This window comes from Triturus cristatus, chromosome 3_1 (genome assembly GCF_964204655.1).
Source record: "Triturus cristatus chromosome 3_1, aTriCri1.1, whole genome shotgun sequence".
Classification (NCBI taxonomy): Eukaryota; Metazoa; Chordata; class Amphibia; order Caudata; family Salamandridae; genus Triturus; species Triturus cristatus.
In genome coordinates, this window is record NC_140583.1 from 238,273,455 (window position 1) to 238,286,839 (window position 13,385).

General features: G+C 42.8%; 1 protein-coding gene across 1 annotated transcript in view; it reads right to left on the reverse strand.

Annotated features, from left to right (window-relative positions):
• The window catches only part of OTUD7A (OTU deubiquitinase 7A), a 1,294,251-nt gene that overhangs the window by 555,240 nt on the left and 725,626 nt on the right, over window positions 1-13,385 (reverse strand). Inside the window, exon 4 of the mRNA XM_085643760.1 lies at window positions 4,200-4,339. The gene's annotated coding sequence lies outside the window, so the exon portion shown is untranslated. The remainder of the gene's footprint in view (window positions 1-4,199; window positions 4,340-13,385) is intronic.

The window sequence follows — 13,385 nt, forward strand, 5'->3', positions numbered from 1 at the left end:
CAGAGAGAGCGTTCAGCAAGGGCCCACAGCCACGTGGCATTGACTTGAGCTCTACGGTTTGCAATACACGAAGCTTAACAAACATGTGCAGAGCCCGCAATGATGTGTATGAGTAGTGCAGACCGAGCACACTGGAGTAATGTCTTTTCCTACAGGACTGCATCATCTATAATACCGACTCAATGTCAAATGTGAACACTGAAGTCTGCAGTATAGGCCAGAGAGAGCGTTCAGCAAGGGCCCACAGTCACGTAGCATTGACTTGAGCTCTACAGTTTGCAATACACGAAGCAAAGAAAACGCATGCGGAGGAGGCAATGATGCGTATGAGTGGTGCAGACAGAGCACACTATGGCAATCTCTTCTCTTACAGGACTGCATCATCTACAATAGCAACTCGATCTGAATTGTGAACACTACTGTCTGCATTGTTAATTAAAAGCAGTACTCACACATACAACCATCAATACCTTTTCTCACTCCCTCTTTACAAAATAAAACAACATAAATTACAGAGAACTCTACAATGAATACATCAAAACAATTCGAATTGGGATTTCATCTCTCCACAGTCTACACTATTCACTGTTCCTTTGGACTTCCAAGATAAATTTGGTAATTTCACTAAACCTATAACTGATATAGAAAAACTTCTTGAAGCAAGTATACTGAAACAATATTGTGTATGTTTCAATAGACGTTCTAATTACTTAACTACTGGATTTTGTAATTAAACAATCACCACCCAATCTAAATTGTGAACCCTGCGAACTGCAGTCTACATCAAATCCAGTGGTCATTCACAACTCACAGCCACATACCGTTGGATTTGGAAGCACAGAGTTGGTTGCACCTGATCAGAGGGGGTACACAAAAATCATCACAGACTTTAACTTATGACATTCTCAATCATAGAATCAAGACCCCATTTCACTGTTTGCACCTGCTGTACCATAGTATACTGCACCGACTACTGTCAACCAAGCCCAATAATCATGTGCAGCAGTTAGCTATGGAATCACAGACTGTGATGCACCTCAACACACGAAGTTCTGAAAAAAGCAAGCAGCAGGTAATATCGGACATCATCCATTGTGGGATCAAGACACCGTTCCACGGTTGGGACCTAAAGTTGGATGAACCTGATCGAAGAGAGTACCTTCATCTCCACTCTCAAATGCAGTTCTAATATCGTCCATTGTGGAGTCAACACACCGTTCTACTTTTGGAACCTAGAGTTGGTTGCAGCTGGTAGAAGGAAATTCCTCCATCTCTACTCTCAGATACAGTTCTAACATCGTCCATTGTGGGATCAACACACCATTCCATTGTTGGGACCTACAGTTGCTTGCACCTCATCGGAGGGGGTACACAGAAATCATCACAAACTGTAACTTCTAACATCCTCAATCATATAATTAAGACCCCATTTCACTGTTTGGACCTGCTCTACCGCGGTGTATTCCAGCAATACCAGTCAACTAAGCCCAATAACCATGTGCAGCACTTAACTACAGAAGCACAGAATCTGATGCACCTCAACAGACGGAGTTCTGTGAAAAACCAGCAACAGGTAATATCGGACATCGTCCATTGTGTGATCAAGACACCATTCCACTGTTGGTACCTAGAGTTGGTTGCGCCTCATCAGAAGCTATACACAAAAATCATCACACACTTTAACTTCTGACATCCTCAATCATAGAATTAAGTCCTCGTTTCACTGTTCGAACATGCTGTACCACTGTGTACTCCAGCAAATGCAATAAACCATGCCTAATAATCATGTGCAGCAGTTAACTACAGAAGCACAGAGTCTAATCCACCTCAATGGAAGGAGTTCTGTAAATATTAAGCAGAATGTAATATCGGACATCTTCCATTGTGGAATCAAGACAACGTTCCACTGATGCAACCTAGAGTTGGTTCCACCTGGTCAAAGGGAGTACCTTCATCTCCACTCTCAGATGCAGTTCTAACATAATCCATTATGGCATAAAGACACTGTTCAACTGTTGGGACCCAGAGTTGGTTGCAGCTGGTGAAAGGGAGTACCTCCATCTCCACTCGCAGATGCAGTTCTAACGTCGTCCATTGTGGGATCAAGACACCGTTCCACTGTTCGGACCTAGAGTTGGTTGCACCTGATCGGAGGGGGTACACCGAAATCATCACAGACTAACTTCTGACATCCTCAATCATAGAATCAAGACCCCGTTTCATTATTCGGACCTGCTGTACCACGCTATAGTCCAGCAACTACAGTCACCAAAGCCCAATAATCCTGTACTCAGTTAGCTACGGAAGCACAGAGTGTGATGCACCTCAACGGAGGGAGTTCTGTGAAAAGCAGGTATTATCGGACATCATCCATTATGGGATCAAGACACCGTTCCACTGTTGGGACCCAGAGTTGGTTGCAGCTGGTCGAAGGGAGTACCTTCATCTCCACTCTCAGATACAGTTCTAACATCGTCCACTATGGTATCAAAACACCGTTCCGCTGTGTTGTGTTTTCACTTTATTACTGTTTGAGTGTTGTACAAATGCTTTACATATTGCCTGTAAGTTAAGCCTGACTGGTTTTGAACAAGCCTCCAAAGGGTTACACACATGTTTATTTACCGACTTTCATGGTTTACCCTAACAAGGGTTGTGTTTACTGCTTGAATGGGGCTTACCCCCTCAGCAAATAACCCAATTTTCTTTACAACAATTATAAGATGCTTAGAGTGTTGTGTGTTGCCACATTCCACTGAGTATATCCTGGGTCCAGTGAAGCCAAAATTCTCTTATCGTGGAACACTGATAAGATTGTCCTCTGGTTATTGCACTTCTGGAATATCACTTAGACGGCTGTTGTCTTTTTGCTTACTATACCTCCTCAATTTTTCTAAATGTGTTAATTGTATTGTGTTGTTTTCTTAACTATAAAATAGTTGGTGCTGCTTCAAATAAACAAGGCATTTTATGGGGATTACATGATATTAGCACCATTGCTACCAGGAGAGGAGTAGAGATTCTCTAATAACTGTTTTGTCTAACTAGATTCGGTTTATTATGTTTATAGGGATAACCGCCACCCCAACTAATGACTAATAACCAAATTTCTGATGAGTGCTAGCAATACCAATAGAAGTAATACTAAAGCTTATGACTAGTCGTAGCAGAGATTCCACTAGTACCACTATTGTCCTATTAGCACTAGAGCAACTTTTCCTGCTAGTTCTACTGTTACTTATACTACATCTAGTAGCCCTCGTCTTCTTAGCACAGAAATGGTCATATCTGCAGAGGGAGAATTTACTTCCATCAGTGACAATGCATTACATTTCTACTGATGATATTAGTTATTTTACTAATAATAGCAATAGAATTAGTAGGACTATTACAAGTAATAACAATAGGCATATAACTGTTAGAAGCAGTAGTAGTATTAACTGTAAACGTAGCAACAAGATTTGTGCGAACACTACCATAAAGAATACTAGTAATAGTGGTAGTGTATATTCTAGTGCCAGTAGTTTGGCAAATCATAGTTGTAAAAGTATCATCGGTAGTTGTGTATAACATTACTTGAAGTAGGTAAGAGCAACACGTTTTTTTTCCTGCAGGTACCAAATGATATCTTATATAAAACTAGCCTCAATATAATATTTATTACTCATGCTGTAATTTATGTTGCACATATAAATGAAGAAAACATTTGTTTTCAATTGTTGACTATACTACACCCAAGTAATTTTACAAGTTTTTTGTAGAACCGTAAATACTGTTCTGAGGCCGCTCGTGTGCTCACCTTCACCCTCTCAAGTCACATGATAAAGACCATTTAATATTTAAGACAGCGACTCCAGATGGGGTTTGATTTTTTTTTATCATGCAGAAATACAAAGCTATGCATTCAGATTTCACAATATCACAATTGTAAGACACTTTAAAGCATGGCGCTTCATACCTTCATTTGGAAAGAAGACAACCACCTTCAGGAACGTTCTGAAGGATTTTGATAGTAATTCACATTTCTTTAAATAAAACCTCCCTTTAAATGAGTGGGATGCTGGTAAGCATGCCCAGCGAAAATTATAAGCCATCATAAAAGCCTGGTAAAACCCTAATCAGCTGCTGAAACATTTTATACTTGAATAACCAACAACAGATATTATCAGATTTAAAGGCAGGAAAAACAAGTTGCTTACCTTCATCTGTCTGGATTTAGTGAGGTATGTGTCTCCAGGGTGTTAATCTACAGGCCACCGTGAGGGTTTCCATTTTGGCGTTCAGTACATAATTGCTCCGGGATGCACTGTTAAAATAAACGTTACTTCCCTTGGGAATTCTGAAAAAGAAAAAAAGATAATTTAAGGAACCTAAACGTAACACTAATGCACAAGAAGCATACTTGGAATTTAATAAACATAAACCATCATGTTCCCACAGCTTTCATGCAGGCCATGCATGCTGACAATATTATAGAATGCTGGACTCGAGCCATGCTTAAAAAGACTGATAAAAGCCAAAGAGATACTCAGTGAGCTCAGTGAGCATCAGTCAGTCTCACTGGGGTCATGGAATCTGAAGGTGGCTCTTTACAGCATCCATTATTTATATGGTGACTGGGCTTTGTCTTGTAAAAAGCCCCCCAAAATGTTATCCTTCTTATAGCCACTACCCATGTCCTCAACTTTAATCTCCTTTATAGGCACAAACTCCCCACCGTAGTTCTTTCTGTCTCATGGCACCACAGACTCCCCCTCAGAGCCCCATTACAAGACCTGTCCTACTTTGACTACACTGTAGAAGGCAAACACACATTACCATATTTACCAGATTCCAGTATATATATTTAGTTAAAGTAATCAGACGTTTCCTCAGGGTGCAGTTCATTGTGGCCTTTCACCCAAAGGTTGTGGGAGGGGTATTGAGCACCACAGCCGATGCAAGTGCACCCTCAAGGTTTACATTTCTGTATTAAACTGTTTGATAAAATCTGAAAGCATCCAAGGATCAAGAACTTCGATTCTCTTCCTAGCATATTTAATCTTTGAGGGTAATTAAATTGTCATAGTTGCTTGTCAACTTTCTTTTTAATGTAGCCTAAAAGGGTGCGTTTTTTGTGTACAGATTGTGTTTTTTTTCATTATGACTACTTTTGTGAATAAGATACCAGGCACCAGTCCCATATATTGTGATAAAAGTTAACAACGCAAATTCGTCATTTCGGTCAATTCACAATAAGTGAGGAATCCATTTTCAAATAGCCAAGGTTAGATATGACCTTTGAAAGCTGTAGTATTATTTTAATACATTCTGCAATTTTGGGTACCTACATTTGTTTTTCCTCACCAGACATTAAATTCGAGCATTAGAGGAAAAACACACAAACAAGAAAGTAGTAAAGAGAGAAAGCGGAAAAATTGGCTCAAAGGGAGAAAGCAGGAACATACTCGAGTGAGATAAAGGGGTAGTGAGTATCAGATAGTGGATGGAAGAGCCATGATGTCAATTTCAAGACTAGGCAGCCTTGGAATTCGGTGCGCCTACATTTAACAACACTAGCCGCAAGGTTCTGAGCAGAACTTTGGGTGCCAGCACTAATTCTATTACAAATTCAGCAGTGTGTAACGTTCACACACACACACAACACACCAAAGTGATGTGACATGTGAGCAAAAAAACAATGGTCTGGAGTGCTACCCTGAGCTATTGCAAGTGGTTAGACTTATTGCTATCAGCCTCCTATTACCTTTTGTGTGTTGCATGTACTGCCCTAAGTGGCAAGGTGATGTCCAGACGTGGGTCCAATGCTCACTGTGTCACTGGCACCAAACTGTATCTGGCTGGTGAGCCCATAACTTGGGCGAAACCGTTAATGGGTTGCTTGGGTTCTGGGTCAGGGAGGACCTGACTTGGCAGATCAGGCTGGACTGTTCCCATGAGGAAAATTGCTTTGTGGGACAAGAATATGCCACACTTTGGAGGAAGCTGTCATGCTTTTGGGTGGCACCCTGTACCCCACTGGTCAGAGGTGCCCCCTATTTGTCGCCCCAGAACACTGGATAAATATGGGAGAGCTGCATAGCAACTCAGTTCCCTGCCTGGAATAATCAAAAGAAGGACTGCCTTGTTGAACCCCTGGTCTGCACCCAAGAGGACTGCACTCATACAAACTGCACCTGCTGCACACCTTGCAGTTCCCCAAAGAGGTCTCTGTCTGGCTACAAAAGGATTAGGGAAATAACACGCTGAAAGCAACAGTTACCAAAGAGCTACAAGAGATCCCCTATTAAATTTAATTAGGAAATCCAATGTTATCTTATGGGAGATGTAGGATTAGCAGTAGTGAAAACCTAATTTAAGAGTTTTCACTTAAAGGACATGTAAAACTTAAAAGAATATGTCCCATTTTTTTGTTCTGTCCCTGATCAGAAGGCCTGCCAACTAGCCCTTGGAGTCACTCTGATGGTCCTGGGTTCAAGATGCAGGTCCAGTCCTTCTGACTCAGGCAGGAGGGAAGCAGGGCCTCACAGCACGGCAAAAGAGTGGCAGTCCTTCTTGTAGCAAAGAACCACAGCAGTCCTTCTTTGGAGTCTTCCACAGGTCCAGATGTGTACTGAAGAGTTGGGGTCTCAGTGCCACTAGTTATACCGGTGCCCACTTTGAATTAGGAGAAGCTCCCAAAGGTTTCCACCCTCCAGAGTTTCTTGCAATTTCTTGCCTGCCTGCCCTGGCCTCAGCTTGTCTGGGGTCGTAAAAGACCAGTGTCAAACATTTTGTGAGACTGCTTAGGCAGAGCTGTTGTGATGTTCAAGTGTGGTAGATGGCAGCGCCTCCCCCTCGTTAAGTCAGAGTGACCCATCCTGCCAACACCTAGCTTCCCTTTGTCACACTGCCTGAGAGCAATACACAAAGACCAACTGCCAGCACCTAGTCATGTGACCCAGGAACAGGCTATAGGCACCAAATTGTTAAGACAAGAAAATGTCAACTTTCTAGAAGTGAAAACAAGGAGATGATGGACGGAGTGCTGAAACTTTTCAGACACTCACCCCCAGTCACAGATCTGGGTTGAATCCATCGTCATTCTTTAGCTCACTTTCACACCACAGTTCAGACCCAGCTATATGCAAATCAGCCGTGACCCTGTTCCTTATGGGAACAGTCCAGCTCGAACTGCTAAGCCAGGTATAAATGACTACAATAACAAGGTAATCACGGATGGCTAGCATAGAAGAGACAGTGGGCCTTTTTTAAAAGTTGGTAAAATATGAGACATATGCATATTCCAAAAGTAACAGATGCTCATTCATCTATAGTATGAGTATACTGATATCTGGTAACGTTGGACAGCACATTTGTCACTATTGGGTGGATATTCTGCTCCACCAAACTCTAGGTATGCACATAGTCAGGGAAGGTCTCAATAAAAATCTTGTCACTAATTGGAGGTCTAACATCCCCCAAAAGTATTCTAATCAAGACGGAGAACAATTGTTATGAGGAGAGGCTCTGGTGTACTCATTAAACAGAATCATGTACTTCGTTCAAGTGGTAGCTTTAATTACCTGGCAAAAAGTTGTAACCTCTTTTTAGGAATCAATCACTGCTTATTTAAGGGTGAAATCTTACTTGAAAGATGCATACCATCTTTTCAAACACCTGCTGTATATGTTTTTTTTATTTTTATTTTTTTATTGAGCAGAGCCAACAAGAAGCAGCCAATATTTATATTTAACAAATACTTTAAACTTAAATAAACAAACAAAAAAAAATTCTTTTTCGTTAATTATTAATTACTGATAGCAACAGCCAAAAGGAAAAACCGTCATCAATTCAACAAAATACTCCTAAACCCGTGAACATTTCTTAGTTGCCCCCACCCGTTTGGCATAGGCTTCTTCGAAGTGCTTTGTTTGTTTCATTTTTATCAACCATTTCCCAAACAAAGGTATTTCCGATGATCTCCAATTTTGTAAAATTAATGAGCGGGCAACCAACATAACAATAGCATGGAAAAGTCTCTCAGTTTTCAAAATTATCGCCTCCCTAGTCCCTATCCCGAACAAAGCAGCTTCTGCTGAGGGTTTGTACATTCTCTTAATCGCCCTACTAAAATATGCAAATATTTTTTACCAAAAAATTATCAGCTTGGGGCAAGTAAAAAAAGTATGCCGCCATCCCCCTTCCGCTAGAGTACTACAGCGAAAACAACTATTTGCCACCTCAGGATATATTTTGTTTAATGCTTCTGGGGTATAATATGCCATCCAGTGTGCAAGAAATGCCACTCTTTTATAGTTAGCAGATCTCAGAGCCTTATTACCTAAGGTTGAAATCATTTGCCATTCTTGGTAAGAAAAAACACATTGTGTGTGAGCTGCAACTTTTACCAGCATCTTTAAAACCAAAGGAGATTCGTCTTGACAGTTCATTAAACGGTACCTATTGCCCATTCCAGATAGACTCGAAATATATAATGCAGAAACAATTCTTCCTGGGCGGATATTAAATATAAAATTATACTTTTTCAAAAAATGTATAATTTGAATAAATTCAAAAAAAGAAGGTTTATTGGGACCCAGGCTTCTAACCTGTACTTCTTCCCAAGTAATCAGCCTGCCCTGAATACAAAATTGATTAACTGTCCCCAAGCCAGAATCATTCAATTTTTTCAATTGAGTAGAATGAATATATAAACCTAAGTCTTGACACTCGGTATATTTTAATGAAAAAACCAGAGAGATCTTTTTGTTTAAAAATAGTACGAAGTCTATTTGAAAAGTCTACTAACGTTTTATATCTTGTTCTCTTTGGGAGTTTGGATGTCTTTAAAAAAGTAGGAAGTTGAGTTCCGGCCTCTTTGATCATTCTGATGACAAAGAAGGTGTCGACCTGGTGCGGTTTAGCCAATAAACATGCAACATAATCAAAAAATGATGAATCATAATATAAACGAATATTTGGAAGTGCCTACCCAGCTGAGTATCTAATTGCAGAATTGGCAGCTTAACTCTAGCTGTCCTTTTATTCCACACAAATGACCTAATCGTAGAATCGATCCCTTTAAAAAAACTAATGTTAACCTTTACCGGAATGTTAGTAAAAAGAAATATCAAAAGAGGTAAAATAGACATCTTAATCAGTGCCACTCGTCCTATTAAAGTTAAAGGAAGATTAGTCCATTTATCCAACAGTTTCTGAATCTTAATACTGGTGGCTTCATAATTATTCTTAACGGCTTTTATTGCCTGTTGTTTTAATTCTTCTGGGAGGCACTCAAGCACGATGTTTAACACTAAAATTTCAGTTTTACAGGGATTAATTTTATAGCCCCCTCTTTGTTTGAATTTGCTAAATTCTGCCATAGTTGACTGCAGATTTAATTTTTCTGGATCTAGATATAAAATAGCGTCATCAGCGAAAAGTTTCAATTTTGACATTCCATCGATCGGGGCTCTAATATTCCTATTAGCTCGTAGTCTAATAGCAAGAGGTTCAATAAAAAAGGTAAACAAAAGGGGTGATAAGGGGCAACCTTGCCTAGTCCCACGATTTATATCTATTAACCCTGCTTGGGCCCCATTAACTATTATCTGTGCCTGTGCCCCAAGGTAAATGTTTTTAAGCATAGTTATTACTGAAGACGGGATTCCAAACCTAAAAAGTGCATAAAATAGTGAATCCCAATTAACGATATTGAAGGCTTTTTCTGCATCTACCATCATGATGCAGGCAGGTGTCTTATGATATTAAAATAATCTAGGGCTTGAATTAAAAAGCGAGTATTGGTCGTCATCATGCGACCTGCTATAAACCCCCCTGCCGTATATGTAACATTTAAAAAAGGTGGTTACTTATTTATGAGAGGAATATTGGTTTTAAAAACTCTTCAGACATCTTATACAAACTCGCCTCTATTTCCACAATATCATGAAGTGTGCAGCCCCTCACGATACTTGTAGATTGTCTGCATGGGGACAGTGGTTGCAAATTGGTATGTTTGGAATAAAGAGGACACTACTGGAAGAAGACCCTGCTGCATAAAGCATTGTACTGTGAACTAGTATTTTATGTTTTAGCATAAATAAATAGCCTGTTATAATATGGTGATATGTAATTGTGAGAATTTTTGCTTACTGATCGCCATTTTTGAGGATCAGTGTTAATGGTATTTTCACTCTGTTCACCGGGACACTTCTAACCAGGCCATAGTGCATGTGTTCTGGCCCGTAAATGATGCTGTAAATGGCTTACTCCTGATTGGCCTATTTAACTTTCCTATAAGACCACACTATATGGTGTCTCATAGGTTAAATGTCACCTATGGACTACCGTACTGCTGTGCCATCCATTAGTGTGACAAGACAAACAGGATTCCAGGCCTACCACTGTAGTCTGGCTGCTGCAGTTTTAAAACTACAGCCCAACCTGTCAAATAAGACACTTTTTGACAGGAAAAAAATCTACCTTTTAAATATTAATAAGTCACCCCTGTGTATGCCTTGTAGCCCACAAGGCATGGTGTATGGTATTTAAAAGTAATAATTTAAAGCTAACACATCCTTACAGGGAATAGCATTCAAAAGCTATAATTACTGTAGGAAGGCTGGCTGGCCTACATAGAAAAACTGGGAAGCAATGTTAAATATTAATTCTGCTAGCTCAGGCTAGGGTCTACCAGACAAATGATTAAACAACTATTGTTAATATTTTTAAAAGCCTAACTTAATAATAAAGTGAGATTTTTAATAAATATGAAGGAAAAAGGGACGTTTTGAAACAGGAACATAATTTACTTCAACGAAGCCTCTCCTGTAATAAATCAGATGTCAAATGCCATCTGCCTAAGCTCCTTCTTTTGTCAGGAAGACACCAAAGCCAGAGGGGTAAATCCTGTCCCCAGAACTGGAGTGATCAAGGTGGAGGGAATTGCTCATTGCCCTGCCTACACATATGGATAGCCTCACAGGCTCTATGCAAGGGGAGAAGGGATTTAGTAAGTGAGGGACACCCTGCAAAAGTGGGGAGGGTTACCCCTGGGAACCTTTACCCTATTGGTTAGGGAAGGGCCAGGATCCATCCCTGCCTACAAGCTTGTGCCAGGGATAAATGTGGTACCCCAAGGCACCTACTTCAGAAAACTCTGGACCAGTGGAAGAACAGAAAGAGTGCTACTGCTGTTTGAGACCCGGGAGGAGAGCAAAAGGGCTGGCCCTGCTCCTAATTTTACCAATCAAAGAAGAGGAATCCAAGGGTCAGTTGGCTGACTTCCTGTGTGGTTACAGGGACATAACAATCTGCAAGTGGCCTTTTTTCTGGAGCGTCCAGCTGCCCAGAATAAGTATTAACTGGACCTGACCTGGACCCTGCTAGTAGCCTCTGCTGGAGTGAGTATGGGACACTTTGTTGAGTCTAACTTGACTTTTTCTATCATCTCTGAAAAGCTGGACATTTATGAGCTCCAGGACCTCTGGAGGATCTGGAAAAACCTGCCCAGCTGATCCACCAAAGCTGCAACTTTTCTGTGCTAAAGAAACGGGTTTCCCTCGCTTTGAGTTTCTCTGCAGTAGCAACTCCGATTTGGCAGGACCTCGGTGAGAAGGTATCTAACCTCATTGCACACCGCCTGCAGCCCTGCTCCACTGGAGGATTCAAATCTCAGAAAAAGATATTAAGTCTGAATGTTAAATCTTTTCTGGGCAAAGGTGCCAAAAGTTTTCAACCAGTGAAAGGACTTTCCTGGCTACAACACTGCAGTTTAGTGCTTTCCCACCAAGACCAACGGCTTCACAGGGACCGCTTCCAACCTGCTGCCTTGCCCCGCTGAAGGATCTGGATTTTCCCCCAAAAGTCTCAAGTTAAAAACGCCAACTGGTTTGTACCTGGCTGTTCTATTCGATCCATGTTCTATCACGGTTGGTGTGAAATCCTACCTAGGGCCCGGTCTACTGTCACCAGTTGCCCCACATTGTGGCTTAGTGCTTTTTGGTACTATTTTTACTTCAAACCTTGAAAATTCAGATCTCCTGTTCCCTTCATTGTTATTTTGTTGTTTAGGTGTCATTTTGTTTATTCAACAATTCTCTCTTATCTATATTCTACATTGTACATGAGCACAGAAGCAATGAATATGCACAGGACAAAAAAAAAGGGGGCGTGGCTTGGCAAGCCAGCATGGTGGACAGGGGTTAAGTGTGCTCCGTCCAGCCCATCTCAATATCCTTCACAATCCTGTTTCTCCGCTCGTATCCTGGGACTCAGTGCCGCCCTGTAGGTGTCGGTGGCTCATCGCTGGACAATTTCGCCTACGTGGGAGCTGCTGGAGGAGAGTGTGCGCAGGTGGCGATTTGGGGCCTGCAGCTGGTGTGGCCACTAGAGACGCCGGGGGCGTCACTTGTTATCCTAGCTGACTGAGGGTGCCGCGGCCTCGGCGGTCGGATCTACGCAAGGCGGGGCTGCGCATTGGTGGAGCTGGCGTGTGCCCCCAGACAGACAAGGGCCAAAGAGGACTTCCGTGGGGGAGACGCTGCACTTCAGCGGTCGTGTCAGACCACGGTGATGACGGCTGGGGCCTGGCGGATGCCATTTCTGCAGGATAGGCCGGATTGTGGCCGGGGCGGTAAGACCGGGGAATACACATCTTTCTCCACCCTTGCCCCCCTCCTTGCGCTCCCCTTGGTCTGGTGGTTGACCGGGAGCGCTGTGGGAGCGGGGGTCGGCTTCTGACGGAGGCGATAGTTGCAGCCCGAGGACATCAGAGCCCCTCTTCCCCATCCTTCTTCCTCCCCCCCTACTTATATCTGTGGGGCATCGGCGGTCATATCGGACCGCAGGGGTGCGGGGCGGCAGCGCTGCAGAGACTGCTGTGTGGAGGAAGGCCCAGTATATTGGGGGCTGTTCAGGACCTGGGGTACTGGCAGTGGCGCTGATCACCTCCCCTCGCAATATAGACCTGGAGGGAGCAAGCTCGGCGGTCGTTCAGACCGCATTGGGAGTCCCAGTTGGGCACCGGGGGGCGCTCCTGCATCGGCGGTGGTATCAGGCTGCGTGGGGGTGCTACTGGGGGGGCCTACACCTGGCTCTGATGTGAGGCTTGCTTCTTGGGAAGAGCGTGGAGGCTGCACTGTGCTCCCCCTAAATCCCCCTAAATCCTACTCCCCTCTGTCGGGTGAGGTGAACGGCGGTCTGGTCGGGCCACGGAGATATTCCATGGCACGGTGCGGGGCAGTGTGTGGATTATCCTGGGGGCCACTGGCCAGGCCATCACCCGAGAACTGCTGTCCGGAGAGAGGCGGCCCGCCTGCCGAGTACTGACTACCGGGGTCTGATCAGCGCATGTCGATTCCCTGAGGGTGCCTGGTGAGGGGGCCCATACTAGAGTGGAC